Source organism: Schistosoma haematobium, chromosome 1 (genome assembly GCF_000699445.3).
Source record: "Schistosoma haematobium chromosome 1, whole genome shotgun sequence".
Lineage (NCBI taxonomy): Eukaryota > Metazoa > Platyhelminthes > Trematoda > Strigeidida > Schistosomatidae > Schistosoma > Schistosoma haematobium.
In genome coordinates, this window is record NC_067196.1 from 5,961,223 (window position 1) to 5,979,538 (window position 18,316).

Genomic DNA, 18,316 nt, shown 5'->3' on the forward strand with positions numbered 1-18,316 from the left:
ACAAATTGTTTTAATTAACGATAGTTAACGATAGTTTCTAATTGCTTGCTTTCATTTCACAGTTGATTATGCTGTCTACTTTCATGTTACTACGGTGTTTGAAAGTATGAAATGTTGACAGTTGCAACATATACACTTGTTCAACCGTCGGACAAAAACACAATAAAAACACATTGACATAATCTTCATTTCCATTCACATTCATTCATTCAACCAATTATTTGTTTAATTATTTCTCTCGTTTCTCTATTTGTCTGAGTGTTTGATTGTTTGTTCATTTGTTTCCATATATTGTGCTCTCTTATTTGAACAGGTTGAAGATAACATGGTATTGTTGATTTTGTTCCAGTTGACTCAATGTGTCAATGTGTTGCATTTCACACGTGTAAAACGTTCACATTTCCACGCCATTTTCACACTTATCTCTTCTGTCTAACTAACACATACAACAATGTTGATCACACCGTTTACTTAACTCCCTACTCCTTCCCTCCCTCCCTCTCTCCCTCTCTCTGTGTGTGTTTCTGAGTGTACGTGTTCATGTTAATGATAATGACGATGATGATCGGATCAACTCACTTGTTCTGTTGTCATTGCTCATTCATCTCTATTCGTCCGAAATGATATTCGCAGAATGATCGTTTGTAAATTAAGTGAAAACCAGTTCACTTGTCCAATCTATTGTCAACGGATTTTCATTATCTTCCACATTGTATTTCGTTTCTGTTTCTCACATCACAATGAAAAGTGGCAATCAATAATTACTCTGTCGTTGAATAATCAATCAGTTGTCAAGTTAATTGTAATTAGTTAACAGAAATGATGAGAAAAAACAAAAAATAAATTGAGGGAACTTTCTCATCTGTTCATAACATTATTGTTGGTGGTGGTGTTGATGGTGATGGTGCTGTATGGATAAGAGTTTGTTGTTAAAATGTGGTTGTGAATATTAGATATTGCATATGAACATTACTTTGCGATGCATTGAAATGATGTAAAATTACATGTGATCTTAAGGAAAACCATAATGAGGAGAAATCTCCCACTCATTCATTAGATCTTGTTATGAGTTATACATTAATTGAATCAAGTGTACGGAACATTCTCATTAGTAGCTATCCGTTCATAAAATGCATAGTGAATGTTCTATCGAAATGTGAGAGGAATGAATACTTGGATTATTCTGAAGTCGAATTCGGTCACTATTACGTTCGTGAGGTTTGAATAGTCAGTTGTTATTCACAGGAAGGAAACATCTGTGTGTGTGTGTGTGTGTGTGAAACTAATTGCTGAATGCAGATTAGTGAAATTAATTGTATATCGATATAATGTATGTTTTACATTGATAAGAACACAGAGATGGTGACGTTGGGTATGTGGATTATCAATTATTTACAATGGCATGTCTATAGTGCTATCTCACTTACCACATGAACTTAATAAACTATGTTAATCGCACGATTATTTTTGGCATTCAAATTATTCACTGATTTAACTTATCGGTTTATCCTGAATTTCTGAACTTATTCAAAAGTGGTAAGCAACGTCAATTTAAAAAGAAGAATATTGCATGAAAGATATGGACTACTGTATTTTATTGGACTAACACAGTGTAGGACCAGTGATGTGTCACCGAACACTTGTCAAATCATTCATCAAGTTCAACCATTCCAACATTCAATGACTGATCATTAGTTTTTTATTTGTTTGATGAATATTTTGATTGACATGATTGATGATTGAGATGGATGAATATCGGGTGATTATCGAAGACCTGGGATCACTGGACGACAGTTCCATCATATTATTGGAATCCTCAGGTGTGCACGCACACGATCCCACAACACATTGATCAAACACAGTAATTTCGGTATCACATGCGAACACTTAGCTTGTATAACAGTGATCCGACATACAACCGTGTTAATGTCCAACTTCAACCAATCCATGATGTTGCACGACCGTCCTCAATCGTTTTCAGTGGGTAAATGCCTCACATCAAGCACGCTTGAACTCCACTGATCACAGCTTTGTGGTCTCAACCAAAACACAACAATGCCGTCGAAAGTAGTCAACGTAGATTAATGGATTGCTCCTAATGAATTACCATGTGCTGCAGTATGTACACAATCTGTACTGCTAAATTTGTTTAGTTAATAAACTAGACCACTTTGCCAAGATCGTACTTGTTCCGTACTGTTATACAAGGAGACACATTACTCAGATACTATGAAATGAATTACCCATGAATTATGACTTCAACGTATTAGAGGATAAAATCATTCCCGTTCTACTCCACTGAATACACCACCATCTACAACATATTAGCCATTTGTGAATAATATACCTGTCAAACAGTGCAATGCTTACATGAAATATTCGAGAATGAATTTCGTGTAGTAATTGACTCGATCTTTAAAATCCATTCATACCATCTTCATAGATTGATCATTTGAAGGAAAGTTGTAATTGACAATAGTAATCATGATTTGGAAGAGTTCTCATCAATAGTGTGAAGCTGTCATTGTGTAATCTTCATTCAACTCTATTCACCATCAATCAACACGCCCACACGAATAAAAGTACACTCATCTAATACAGTCACCCACAATCACAACCACAACCACACACGCACACAAACACACACACACTCTAACTCTTTACATCATACGACCACATTTAGTCTAGTTGTTTTTCATGTGCAAGTGAACTGTTGACAGAACAATAAAATGTAACTTCCAGTAATGATTGACTAAAATGTATGAGTGAGTGGATTAATGAATGATTTGACCAGTTTATCTCCTCACTGATAATATTCACACAATAAGAAAAAAACAACAAATGTGTTTGACCTCAATTAGTCACATGCACTTACAATGTTCTAGTGTGGTATAATCTGGTCTAATGTGGTTTCAATATCCTTATTTAGACATTGGCAATGTGATCACAATTACTATCGATACGATCAAGTAGTAGTGGATGAACAAACTTCCAACCAATCACAATGTTCACTCATGTTTCTTCGACAATTACAATGTGGTTAGAACTGTGGTTTGTTACAATGTTTGTAATTAGTTATCACCAATTAAAAAAGCACAGTGAAATGGGATCAGTCATTGTAGTGATTATTACTATCATTACTATTACTATTATTATTATTGTTGTTGTTGCTGTTATTGTCGGGTTGATCTGAATAATATTGGTGTATGGTTTTGTGTAGATTGCAAAATGGTCACAGTTTGGAACATAATGTGATTGTAGGTAGACGACCATGGAAGAGCAGAGAGCACTGGAGAGTTATTTTGTTGCAGTATGGGACTCTTCATCGATGCACGTGTATGACCTTACCGGAGGAGTTGTACCCCACTTCCATCGGTTTATTATGCAAACGCTTAACTTCTAGAGCACTAAGCTATCATCCAATGGCGTACACGTCCAACTTCAATCAACTGATAATATTGAGCAACAATCTTCTATTAACTGTTTTGTATAATTCTTTCACATATTACATCACTGAATTCCTCATATTACGCCTTCGCAATAGAACTCGAGCCATTGTTTCATGAAACTAGTCACTGATGACTACATGCTTCAGATGAGTATTGAGTTTTTTTTTTACTCAGATTCCAAATACTTTTCTCCGAATCTTACAAGGAGTTTGACAAACGCATTATAATTATAGAACACACTGTTAATCCTATTATTTATAACAAGCTTTATCACACCAATTAATTTTCTATTCCTCACAGGTCGCATATATGCCAACATGTGACTGACCAATTGCAGTCCTAAATAACAATGGGAAGATACAAGTTAAACAACACCAAGTGAATTTAGTGTAAGGCGATTGGTAGAGTAGTAGATATACGAAAACTAATGAAGGGCTGAATGGTTCAGAAATATATCGTCTATTAGGCCTCCTCTGTTCAGTGATAAGACAGAGATATCGTAAACCTTTTCTCAACACAATAATCAAGACCGTTTATCTCAAATCCTTATGACTATCTCCATACTTAAAAGAACTGAAGGAATAGCATGGAGGAATTTGAATATATTTGACAAATCAACCTGAGTAACTAAGTTCCATCTACTAAATGACAAACGAAGCATCGTATAGAATTTATCTTATTCTTGCCAAATAACGAAAGGTGTCAGCTGAATCGTTAGAATAAGGCTAATCTCGTCTACATACTCCATACATTTCTCATCATATAATCTTTAATGTTTATTATTTCAATGAGCTTATTTTGTCAAGGCCTGACCTACTTCCTGTTTTAATATGTTCATTCATGTCATCATGAGTTACTAATAATTCATACTTTTAACTTATCATGGTTTATTTTTTAATCCTTTCTTCACTGTTATTATTGACCCTATATAATTATCAATACTTCATCTATAATAGTGTAAATATTATTGTATCATAGAACAGGAAGGGATGGCGATATAATTAAAAGTATTATTTTCTCCATATTACTCACTTACTAACTAACAAACTTACTTATGCCTGTTACTCCCAATGGAGCATAGGCCGCCGACCAGCATTCTCCAACCCACTCTGTCCTGCACCTTCCTTTCTATTTCTATCCAGTTGTTGTTTATTCTTCTCATATCTGTCTTCATTTCTCGGCGTAATATGTTCTTTGGCCTTGAGGATTCCAAGTGAGTGCTGGCCTCGTGATGCAGCTTGGTGATTTCCGTAATGTATTTCCTATCCACTTCCAACGTCTTTTCCTAATTTACTCTTCATCTGGAAACTGGTTTGTTCTCTCCCACAGTAGGCTGTTGCTGATGGTTTCCGGCCAACGGGCATTGAGTGTCTTGCGTAGACAATTTTTTATAACTACTTGTACCATTTAATGATGATTGTAGTGGTTCTCTAAGTTTCAGCTCCGTATAGTAGGACTGTCTTGACGTTCGTACTGAAGATTCTTACTTCGATATAGGTTGACAGTTGTTTTGAGTTCCATATGTTCTCTAGTTGTGAGAATGCCTAGCCTACTTTCCCAATCCTTTCATTCACATCTGCATTAGATCCTCCCTGTTCATCGATACTGCTCCCCAAACAGGTACATGAAACATTCCACCTCTTTCAGAGTTTCGGCATCGAGTGTGACTGGGTTGAAGGTCGTTGTGTTGTATAGGAGAATCTTGCTTTTCCCTTTGTGTATGTTGAGACCTACTGCTACTGAGGCTGCTGCAACAACAGTCGTCTTCTGCATTTGCTGTTGCATGTGCTATAGAAGAGCCAGATCATCTGCGAAGTCTAGATCGTCCAGCTGCATCCTAGCTGTCCACTGTATCCCATTCTTCCCCCTAGATGTTGACGTCATCATGATCCAGTCGATCACCAGGAGAAAGAAGAAGGGTGAGAGTAATCAACCTTGCCTGACACCGGTCTTCACTTCAGAAGAGTCTGTGAGCTGTTCTCTATATCCTGTTCGGATATCCACGATCATCCACGGATGACTGTTTCTCAGCAATGGATGTCATTAATATTGTATAATGGACTAAGTTGTCTTATGGAGAGATACGTATCACTTGAAAGTAATTTTCCTCTGCTATTATCAGTCAGATAATCCGAAGTAGAATGAAACAGTCATCCAGTGCCTTCCGCTTTCAAACATGTGTCATTTGTTAGCAGTGATAATCTTGAAATAATCTAAATTATTCTGAAACCTAACTTACGATGCTTTCCATATTTACACAACATTGGAGTTGCGTTTTAAGCAGTCGTGGAAAGTCTGCTTCAGAATGATATCTCCCTACATCAATATGCCCCTCTCTATCAATTGAAAGTTCATTTACGGAGCAAAATGGGAATCCTTTGGATCCAATTACGTGATACGAATAGTTGTTTCACTCTGAAATGTATTTGAATCAATGACACCTTCACCTACTTATAAGTAGTATAAGAAGTTATGTAAAAATGTTACCGTGTAAGCCGAATATTAGGATTTATGAAAACCATTTTATGAGTCTATACTTTAGGATTTTTCACCGCTGACTAATAAATCGAAATAAATTCTACTCTTCAATGCATGGTATCACTGAAACTGTCCACTTCTAACCAGTGAAAGCTAAGATGAGAGAATATAAGGAATCAATAAATGAGTTTATCTACTCTTCATTTTCATCCTTAAACAAACATAAATCAAATGGATTATTAAGAGATTTCTTTTAACTAAAAGACATGTGAAACAAGTGACATTAAACTAAAACTTGCCTACTAAATGATAATGATGTATATACAGAGATGATAAATGAATTTTGAATAAAGGCTTGATAAAACCATTTATTTCTTGATTAGTGATTTTACACTATACACGCGGAGTTACAGGATCTAATTGATAACAGAATCAAATGTTCATTGTAACCGAATCAAACTGATTTAGCTGTTTTTATGATGCCTTCTCCAGTAGGATATGACCTAATGCAAGGAAACAGATCAATATAAACTATTTGACTCCGAAAACTGATATAGACTTTTTAACCAGAGATGGATAGTGGCTTTCAGTGGAGTTCAAGACTCCCGTTTCTTCTGTTTTGGACTCTTAAGCCAAAGACTTCCTGTAAATCAAGGAACAGTCGGGTCAATTTCTCCAACATGCATACATCCTAAAAATTACTGGACAATAGCAAGCACTGATACCAACTACAGAATGACTCTAGCCCTTACAACTAAATTACAGATCCATATAATGTTTGAATACAATGATTTCAAAAGATTTTGTTTACATCATTCAGTAATCAAATGTGAAGTAAATTCTACTAAATAATATTTGAAACTGAATAATTAATAACCGACTGTACGAACACTACGAATATGACAGGCTTAATCTACCATATCCAGCAAATATTGCTGGCTTACTAAGATATATGTATAATTTTTCCGAACAGTGTTATGAAGACTTCAGGTGATTTATCTTTTTTGTTGTTTTTAATAACTGTTGATTCTTGGTGTATGTATAACCACGACAATGTATTTCACATTCATATTCCCAGAATGATATATGCTGTTATTTGATTTGTTCCTATCACTTGATTTCATAACTCTGCTATATCTCAGGATCAGAATTGTTGGTTTATATACGCGCTGTTCTTCTAATTCAAATTTGTCGTCTTAATAACCAAGCCCTTCCCGATCTTTTGACTTCTCCTTGTCTTTCATTGAGTTGGGGATCATTGTTGAAATATTGTATGTCAGCTATCCTGTTTATCTAGTTTACGAAGATCCATTTTTATATTAGAAGAATATTTCGACTGTTTGGAATTTGGAATTCCGTAGGTGATTGTAAAACTTAACAGATATACATGTATATTTACTGAGAGTTGGAGACATATAGCCGTAAGCTTTACGCGACACCTAAGTGACCTCGAGAGTGTGTACCTACTTACTAGATCTAAACGAGGGTTATAAAACAGTTCGAAGAATAAGGATTATGATTTACAGTTGATGATTGGGGTTAGGAACTAGCTTTAACGTTTTCATCACGAACTGATAGAAGCTAAATTGACAAAACCAGAATCGAAGACCTTTTATTCTAAATCAGATTAATTAGTCCATAAAAATCATAGTCTCGCCATTCTCTCTAGTTGATTTTAATCTATAATAAAGACTTTTTATTTTATTTATTTAAATACATAAACACTGGTACAAGGAGGCACCAAACACATATGCGCCACATAAATCATTCGATTTGTGTGAGGGCTGGGATACTACCCAGATGCCGAAGCAGGTGGTTTTCTTGGAGGGGCCACACCCAGAGCTTCGACCTAAAGTTCTGATCCACAAGTCAGTGGAGCAACTTCAGGAGATACAGTCCCATGGTAACCGGTGACCAGCAATAGGTTCAGGATACTGGGGCGTATGTACACTATTGGTTTGGAATCAGGATTTTCCAACTCCCATAGGTGAACCCTCCATACCCAACAACCCGGTTAAAGCTCCGGACATTCTCTTTACGCCCTCTCGATTTGGTAAACAACAGTAACGCAGTGAGTAAAACTTTCTTGACAGTGGTTATATTCACGTAATAAAGACAACTTCTAAAAATCATTTTTTCTCAGTCCTAGATTCCACTGCTAGCCACTATCCATCATTGCTTACAAATAGCTTGTGAATTAAGGTAATATCGAGGCATACGCACAGTATGCACATATGCCAATAACAGACTGATCAATTGCAGTGTTAAACCTCAATGGGAAGATACAAGCCAAACAATACCAAGTGAACTTATTGTTTTTGTTTGTAATTATTTTGATTTCAGTCTGATTTAAAATCCTTATGTAATTCCATTCATCATCATTATCAAAGAAATGATAATGATCAGATCATTCTGAAGTGGATACACCCACCCACACACATACACACAAACACCGAGACGACAAATGAATACTTTCAGAATAGCCATAAATCTTAAATTAATCATCTTAACATTGATTTTTATTTATTTATAGAACGATAAATTATTTCCTTTTTGTGGGGGAAGGGAGGGGGGTTTTGCAGTTAAACTGTGTCGTAACTAAGACGACAACAACAACAACAACGAAAAACTGTATATTTTGGTTTGTTTTTCAACCTCGAAATATCCTGAAATTTAAGAAATTAAGTAAATATTGATTGACTTGATTAATATAATATTTAGTTGTTTGAATGTAATAATAATAACAGGTCAAGCTTAATTGACCAATCAGAATTCAAATGTATAAATTCATCCATTTATCATACATTGTGTTTCCTCATCACATTTTTTGTTTGCTCACTTGTTAATTCGATTGATCACGTGATAAGTGAGTAAAATCCATTGGATATAGTTTTATGGAAATGTGTATGTGTTCGAAAGAAGGAATGGAGTAAGAGAACGTGTGTGTGGGGGTGGGTGGGTGGGGGTGAAGGATAGTAGAAGATTAAACAGTTTGTGAAGAGTTGAGTAGAACCAATATGTTACGAAGTTGTAATTTGAGACAGAAGATTTTTTTATACTGAGAATTAAAATAATTTTTAGTGATTTTTATAATAAATAAAAAATCTTAGTTACTAGGGTGTGTTAGATTTGCTTTCAATATTTTTCAATGTTGTTAAGTGAATAGAAACTGGAAAACTTCAAGTAGGTGTAATCAGTCTAAGAAAAAAATAATAAAAGGTTGACTTAATATTTTTATGCAAATCTTTATTTGAATAAGATGGAAATTTCATAGATAAGATATTGGGGGGGGATATGATTCAAACAAGTAAATTTGATTCACTCAATATTTTGCGATCACTTCTCAGATGATCGTAGAGAAAATTTAGATAGGAATTAGCTTGAATTAATCAGTAGAGTAATGAGACTTGGAAAAAACTTCTTTAAAGTAGGATCATAACTTGTGTATAAACAATATATCTTAATTCAGAGCATTATATTGAACTAAGTTGCCGACATGTCACATCAAGACACTTATGTATGAAATTAAGAATAATTGAGATGGACACATAAAATCAATCCACAATATTGCACGAACATCTTAGACATTAACACTGCTGGGTGTTGACTCAGTGGTTTTGACGTTAAGTGTTCACTCATGAAACCGTAGATTCTCGGTTTGATCCCTTCATGCGATATTGTGGATGCCCCCATTGAGGAGTCATATGCTAAGACGAAACAACCGTCTAATGCTTTCAGGTTTTTAGTGATAGCCTATCATTTTTCGGCTCACGATTTCAATAAAAGTTAAATAAAGTAATAACTACTTATTTAATTTAATGAATTGTAAAAACTTCCGAATGAACCTAATGTAGAAAGAGGATATTGTTGTTAGCCTAACTTAAACTAAAAAACTGTAGTAGTATAGGATGTGGATATCTACGACGTTCACTAATTCTGCCGTTCATAGCACTTTCAATAATGTTCCTGTTTATTTAGTGGATGAGTAAGGTTTACCTAAGTGCAATTTTCATCAAAAGTTTCATTTCAAGTCATCTATTTTACTACACTTATGTTTCCCATCTGATATATCAAGCTACACTACACCAAAAATTGTCCATAGACAGCAGTTTCGAGGAATTCTACCTTCTAGGAACCATAAAACATTCAGTAGAAAAGTTGTAGCACTAAAAGAGTACTTTAGGAGATGCTGTTTTTTCTAAGGAGTATGATTTAATTGTAAAACCTTCATTATCCTTCTAAAAAAGGCACCATCAAGAAGAAGCCCAAAGATCATATCATGGAGAGAGATAACCAAAATGAGTTTGTAGATAGAGAATGAACGAGTAAAGGCACCAATTCATAAAATTTCACGCTGACAAAAATGTTGTTAATCATCTGTTTAGATCATCTGTTATTATGGGTTAGTAATTTTGCCTACGGAAACAGTGAATACTTCACTATCGAAAACATTCGGCTTATAAAATAGAGCGCCTTTGAAAACTGTTTATAATTTGTCAAATAAAGCAATAAACTATGACTGTTCTCCATAGTGGAATGAAATTTGGTATCAGATGGCTGGTGGTAATTGGTAAAACGCCTTATTATACCTAGGTTTTACTCCAAATGATGCTTATCAACGAAGAACATATACAATCTTGAAGGAGATGAAGTTTTCAATGAAATTCGAACAAACACCACTTAATTTAACAATCCAAGACGCAACCACAAAGCTATTCCGGTGGCAACTGAGCTCTTGTATAGCTCAGATCTTTGCATTGATCAGTCAATTAGTAATTACTAATGTCATGTTTTTCCGGTCCTTTAGTGCTGTTTAACTTCTATGACATGCAAGTTCCCATCTCATTGGAAGCATTTTTTTCCTCAAAATCGCTAATCCGTCTTTCTCGGCAGTGCCAGTTAACATGAGATAGATTTTCAGGACTTCCAACCATCTAACATTAAGATATATAACATGTGATTTTAGACTATCTAGAGTAGTACTAACGTTGAGACATGTTCTTTAGAATGTGATCAAATAAGACAGGAATAAAACTAATCACTACTTAGTTGTGAATCATTGTGAAATAAATTTCCTTTGTGAATATTCTTGACCGAATTCATCGTCGAAAATACATTGTAGACAGATCCTAGTTAACCAATCATTGTAAAATGTCGATGATTAGACAGCTGTTTTTTTTTCAACGTAGGATTCCTAATGTTGATTCATGACCGTACGGAAGATTGAACTCAAAATCTTTAAGTCTTGTGGTGAGTACGTTACCTTTAGACCACAGAGTTTGTATTCAATGGTCTTCACGTTCAACTTCAATCGATTCGCTATATTATCCAGTCATCTTTTCAATTCTCTATAGTTTTCAATGGTTGTCAAAGATCAGTCCATGAACTAAGCTATAAAACTCAACAATTTTCATACAGCTTCTATAGTGAATAAGGATTACTTATTCAGCCTCAAGTTTTTCAAGTAATAAATCTTCACAACGTCAACATACATGAAATAAATATCGAGGCAATACGCACAGTATGCACATATGCCAATAAGAAACTGATCAATTGCGGAGCTAAACATCAACGGGAAGATTCAAGTAAACAATATCAAGTGAATTTAAGCTTCACCCCATTGTACAAACCAGTGGATATCATGACTCAGTAGCTAAGTGGATAGCCTGATGGCGTTTGAAGCGAACGGCACTGAGTTCGAGTCCCAGAGTGAACATCAACTCTGAGATACAGGTACATCCAGTTGACGAGTCCCAAACAGGACGAAACGCGCGTCCTAGATTTCATTGCTAGCCACTATCCATCTTTGCCTAGAATAAATTCTACGGTTTATAAAATGTTATTCGTTTCTTTTAAAAAATCAATCAATAATTCCCAGCAGGAATAAGAAATATTATTCGCCTAAAGGAATAAAAAATTCATTTACAGAAACATGTATATGATGGTTTAAAATGAGGTCATCCAAAAGCATATCAAATATCATTTGACAATTGATAATATTTTGAATGATCACTAACAGTGTATTTTGTTATAAGTTGAACTTGTCAGTTGTCGATATCTCCAATCATGTTTCCCTCCTATTAAGATTCAGAAATACAATACTCATTATAAGCAAAGATGGATAATGGCTAATGATGGAATCCAGGATGCATGTTTCGTTCTATTTGGGACCCATCAGCCGAATGTACCTGCATCTCCGAGTTCATTTTCACTCAAGGACTTGAGCTCGGTACCATCGGTGTCAAACGCTATCGCGTTATCCAATAAGTGACTGATTAATTGTTGTCCTAAAAATCAATGAGAAGATTCAAGTAAACAATACCAAATGAATTAACAGTACTCATTGTTTAAAATGCAAAAATTGTTTTCTCGACAATACAAAATCAGAATAAGCATAGATCGGTATGACCAGTTAAAGAGCATGACTTATACTTTATCATTGCTGATATTCAATACAGAATTGTGATGTTGGGTAATTGGAAGTATTAGACAGGAAACCCCACATAATCTAAGTTTCGTGTTATTTAGCACATATCAGCAAGCTGTACTTATAATTTTAAAGAAACTAATGTCCACTGGTTGATTAGAACTGGTGTCACATAGTTTGATAATGTAAGACATTACCAGTGAGTTATTTGGTTTGAGATCAACCTCCTAAGCATTACTAAGTAGTAACATACCAAGATCAAACAACTATTCAATACTTCTCTGTTTTCAATGATTATCTAAGATGAATGTTTGTAATGTTGTTAAATCCCCTTGAACTAATAACTCATCTTTTACTTTAATCTGTAATACAACCAACAACAACAACAAAATAGAGAAATAAATAAACCGAAAAAACAAAACTAAATTCATTTCAAATGAAATTTGAATAACCTTCTATTCACTTAATTTTTACATTCAAAATTCAAAAGTAGAATAGTAAAACAAAAATTTGAATGGGTAATTGTTACCATGGTGATATGTTTAATATGTATATATGATCACTTCAGTTTAATTTACAATACTAAATTGAAAAGTGAACGGATATATATGTATGAGAGGTTGATATAGGGAATAAATTATTTCATTTCATATTGAATATAGATAATTACAATTAGGAATAAGAGAGAAAATATAACAACATGGGAATAGATGGAAATGAACCGATTTTTAGTTGTATACAATTATATAATTGAATAGTGTACACATTCTATTGTCTTTTATCTTCCTTTCTTCTTCCCTTCCTTCCTTTCTTTTTTAATAATCAAACTTAATAAAAGGAAATTAATAATTATCATATCATCCATGATGATAAATACAGGCACGTTTATACACATGTGAAAAGATTATGTAAGTAAGTAAGTAAGTAAGTAAGTATAATGGTGGGTATGGGAGAGAGAGAGAGAGAAAGACAGAATTATAAAAGTGAAAACGGTATGAGGGAATCAATGACAAAAAGGAATTAATTTTCGTCACGAACTTAAAATGAACTAAGAGGAAAATCATTTATTAAAAGTAAATTACTAAGTAACTATTTCATTTTATTGAAAGGCAAGTGTGGAAATCCATTTTTTTTATTGGGATCGTGAACCGATTGATGTTAGACCACCATTGAAAATCTGGAAGCATTGAATGGTCGTTTCGTCCTACTGTGGTAATCCTCAGCCGTGCGCATCAATGATCCCACCACGTGGGATCCGAACCCAGGGCCTTCGGTCTCGTTCGCGAACTTTAAACTATTAGACTACTGAGCCAGTATCCAACGGTGTTAATGTCTAACTTCAATCAATTCACGAAATTGAGCGATCATCTTCCATTGTACTGAGGTAGATACCTGTCTCTAACCAACACGGATTAGACACGGATGATCCATTTTATATTTGAAGATAGATATCACTTGAAAATTAGAGTTATTGAGCATTAAAAGGGTATATATATATATATATATATATGGTGAGTGTCGCAGCTTCGGACAACTGAGTGGATCGATTCAATGGTTCATATTCGTTATACTTCCTAATGATTATCTAACTATACTATTTTTGATTATCTTGTTTTCAACGGGACAAAATTCCAACAGTCATGATGTTAAACTACAATTTTAGTAACATCTGGAAGTAGGTCACTAATGAATTGACCATCATGATTTAGTGGAGCTATTTTTGTCAAGATTGCTTGAAGTCATGAATTGTATATTTCATAGATTAATCTCATTTATGTTGCCGATTTCAACCACTTAGCACGGGATAGCTGTTCTTACCTATTATGGCTTCCTTAATTGCGCATAAAATTGATGCCTTTAGGTCTTGTGTAAAAAGCCTAACTACTAAAACCACCACATTTATGTCCAGTGGTGCATAACCCATTGCAATTAATATGCAATATAATGCGATGATGACAACTATTTCGCTCCTAACAAGTCTAAACTAACTTAGTCACAAAATATCACAAGGAGCATCATGAAGTAAGTCTTAAGTCAGTGAAACAATGAGACTTACATGATAAATTTATTAAGTTTAGTGTAAAACATGTAAAACGTAATAACTTTTATCTATGTGATATTATATAAAATTTTAGTAATCAAGATTATTGTTGGGGACGCTATATATGTTATACTTCCCACTTGGGAGAGTCTTGAACGCTATTGGTCCGTTGTGTCCTTTAGTAGGCGATTTTGTAACGCTTCCCAAGGACGGTTTTGTGCTATATATATATATATATATATATATATATATATATATATATACGTTTTGATTTTTGTCTGTTGTTATCGCTCGTGGTTCTGGCTTTTTGCTGAATATACTTCCCCGTTCGGACTTCGACTTCTCTCTCTAGTTAGCGGGGCTAGGACGCAACAGAATAGCTAGTTTATTTGTCTTTGGTCAAAAGTCTTTGTTCCGATCGCAGACTAAGTGAACTCGTAATCGCTTCAAACATAGCAATTATAGATTAATAATTGATTCTCAACGTCTTGTAATCTTCATAATACAGTTATTTCTCTTATTAAACAATAGAGGTTCGAGGGTGAAAGACATTCGATACGAACCTCAATTGAGTGTCCTATTTGTTCACCGTTGAGGAGTACCTTACCAGAAAAAAAGACAATCTGTTGCTTGCCAGGAGCAATTGACACAAGAAATGTATAATCCATAAAAACATCTAATAAATAAGAGAGATATATCCCCACATTATAGTTTTCGTTAAGATCTCATGTAGTGTGACATCATTTTAATACATCGTAAAGTTCATATGCAATATCTAATAGTCACATATGAACAGAATCCGTTGTTAGTGTTCATTGGCTGGAAGAACCCGCATAATTCGGTTATGAAGTAATGACAAAAATCAAATATGTTACTAAATTCTCCACAAAACTCAGTACTCATCTGAAGCATGTGGTCATCAGTGACTAGTTTCATGAAACAATGAATCAAGTTCTAATGCGAAGGCGTGATATGAGGAATTCAGTGATGTAATGTGTGAAAGAATTATACAACACAGTTAATGGAAGATTATTGCTCAATATTATCAGTTGGTTGAAGTTGGACGTGTACGCCATTGGATGATGGCATAGTGGTCTAGAAGTTAAGTGTTTGCATAATAAACCGATGGAAGTGGGGTACAACTCCTCCGGTAAGGTCATACACGTGCATCGATGAAGAGTCCCATACTACAACAAAATAACTCTCCAGTGCTCTCTGCTCTTCCATGGTCGTCTACCTACGATCACATTGTGTTCCAAACTGTGACCATTTTGCAATCTACACAAAACCATACACCAATATTATTCAGATCAACCCGACAATAACAATAACAATAGTAACAATAATAATAATAGTAATATTAATTTCACAGGTTGAAATCATGAGTCAGTTGAAGCTAGACCACCATTAAAAGCCTGGAAGCACCGGACGGCCGTTTCGTCCTAGTATGGGACTCCTCAACAGTGCGCATCCACGAACCCGGCCCCGTGGAATTCGAACCCAGGACCTATCAGTCTCGCGCCAGACGCCTAACAAACTAAACCACTGAGCCGGCCGGCATCCAACGGTGTTAATGTCTAACTTCAACCAATCCACGAAGTTGCGCGACTGAACACCATTGCCTTCAGTGAGCTGATATCTCACAACAGACCTGGTTGAACTCCACTGGTGACGGATTCTCACTAGAACTCCAAGAGGTTCTCCTGAGGTCAGTCACTAGTGAGCAGTTGATTATTATCAGAATGAGTTTTGTGGAGATTTTAGGAAATTTCACAGATTGAAATCATGAGTCAGTTGAAGCTAGACCACCATTGGCGCAACTTCGTGGACCGGTTGAAGTTAGACATTAACACCGTTGGACGCCGGCCGGCTCAGTGGTCTAATGGTTAAGTGCTCGCGCGCGAAGCCAGTAGGTCCTGGGTTCGGATCTCGCGGGGGGCGAGTTCGTGGATGCGCGCTGCTGAGGAGTCCCATACTAGGACGAAACGGCCGTCCGGTGCTTCCAGGCTTTTAATGGTGGTCTAGCTTCAACTGACTCATGATTTCAACCTGTGAAATTTCCTAAAATCTCCACAAAACTAATTCTGGTAATATTAATGATAGTAATAATCACTACGATGACTGATTCCATTTCACTGTTTTCTTAATTGGTGATGACTAATTACAAACATTGTAACAAACCACAGTTCAAACCATATTATAATTGTCGAAGAAACATGAGTGAACATTGTGATTGGTTGGCGTGTGAGACCGAAATTACTGTGTTTGATCAATGTGTTGTGGGATCGTGTGTGTGCACACCTGAGGAGTCCAGTGCTTCCAGATTTTCAATGGTGGTCTAACATCCATCGGTTTATGATCTCAATCAAAAACTTAACAATCTCCACAACCACTATACTGATAAATCAAAAACTATTGTTCAGTCATTGAATGTTGGAATGGCTGAACTTGATGAATGATTTGACAAGCGTTCGGTGACACATCACTGGTCATACACTGTGTTAGTCCGATAAAATACAGTAGTCCATATCTTTCGTGCAATATTCTTCTTTTTAAACTGACGTTGCTTACCACTTTTGAATAAGTTCAGAAAATCAGGATAAACCGATAAGTTAAATCAGCGAATAATTTGAATGCCAATAATAATCGTGCGATTAAAATGGTTTATTGAGTTCATGTGGTAAGTGAGATAGCACTATAGACATGCTATTGTAAATAATTGATAATCCACATACCCAACGTCACCATCTCTGTGTTCTTATCAATGTAAAACATACATTATATCGATATACAATTAATTTCACTAATCTGCATTCAGCGATTAGTTTCACATACACATACACACACACACAGATGTTTCCTTCCTGTGAATAACAACTGACTATTCAAACCTCACGAACGTAATAGTGACCGAATTCGACTTCAGAATAATCCAAGTATTCATTCCTCTCACATTTCGATAGAACATTCACTATGCATTTTATGAACGGATAGCTACTAATGAGAATGTTCCGTACACTTGATTCAATTAATGTATAACTCATAACAAGATCTAATGAATGAGTGGGAGATTTCTCCTCATTATGGTTTTCCTTAAGATCACATGTAATTTTACATCATTTCAATGCATCGCAAAGTAATGTTCATATGCAATATCTAATATTCACAATCACATTTTAACAACAAACTCTTATCCATACAGCACCATCACCATCAACACCACCACCAACAATAATGTTATGAACAGATGAGAAAGTTCCCTCAATTTATTTTTTGTTTTTTCTCATCATTTCTGTTAACTAATTACAATTAACTTGACAACTGATTAATTATTCAACGACAGAGTAATTATTGATTGCCACTTTTCATTGTGAAGTGAGAAACAGAAACGAAATACAATGTGGAAGATAATGTAAATCCGTTGACAATAGATTGGACAAGTGAACTGGTTTTCATTCAGTTTACAAATGATCATTCTGCGAATATCATTTCGGACGAATAGAGATGAATGAACATTGACAACAGAACAAGTGAGTTGATCCGATCATCATCGTCATTATCATTAACATGAACACGTACACTCATAAACAGAGAGAGGGAGAGAGGGAGGTGGGAGGGAGTAGGGAGTTAAGTAAACGGTGTGTTCACCATTGTTGTGTGTGTTAGTTAGACAGAAGAGATAAGTGTGAAAATGGCGTGAAAATGTGAACGCTTTACACGTGTGAAATGCAACACATTGACACATTGAGTCAACTGGAACAAAATCAACAATACCATGTTATCTTCAACCTGTTCAAATAAGAGAGCACAATATATGGAAACAAATGAACAAACAATCAAACACTCAGACAAATAGAGAAACGAGAGAAATAATTAAACAAATAATTGGTTGAATGAATGAATGTGAATGGAAATGAAGAT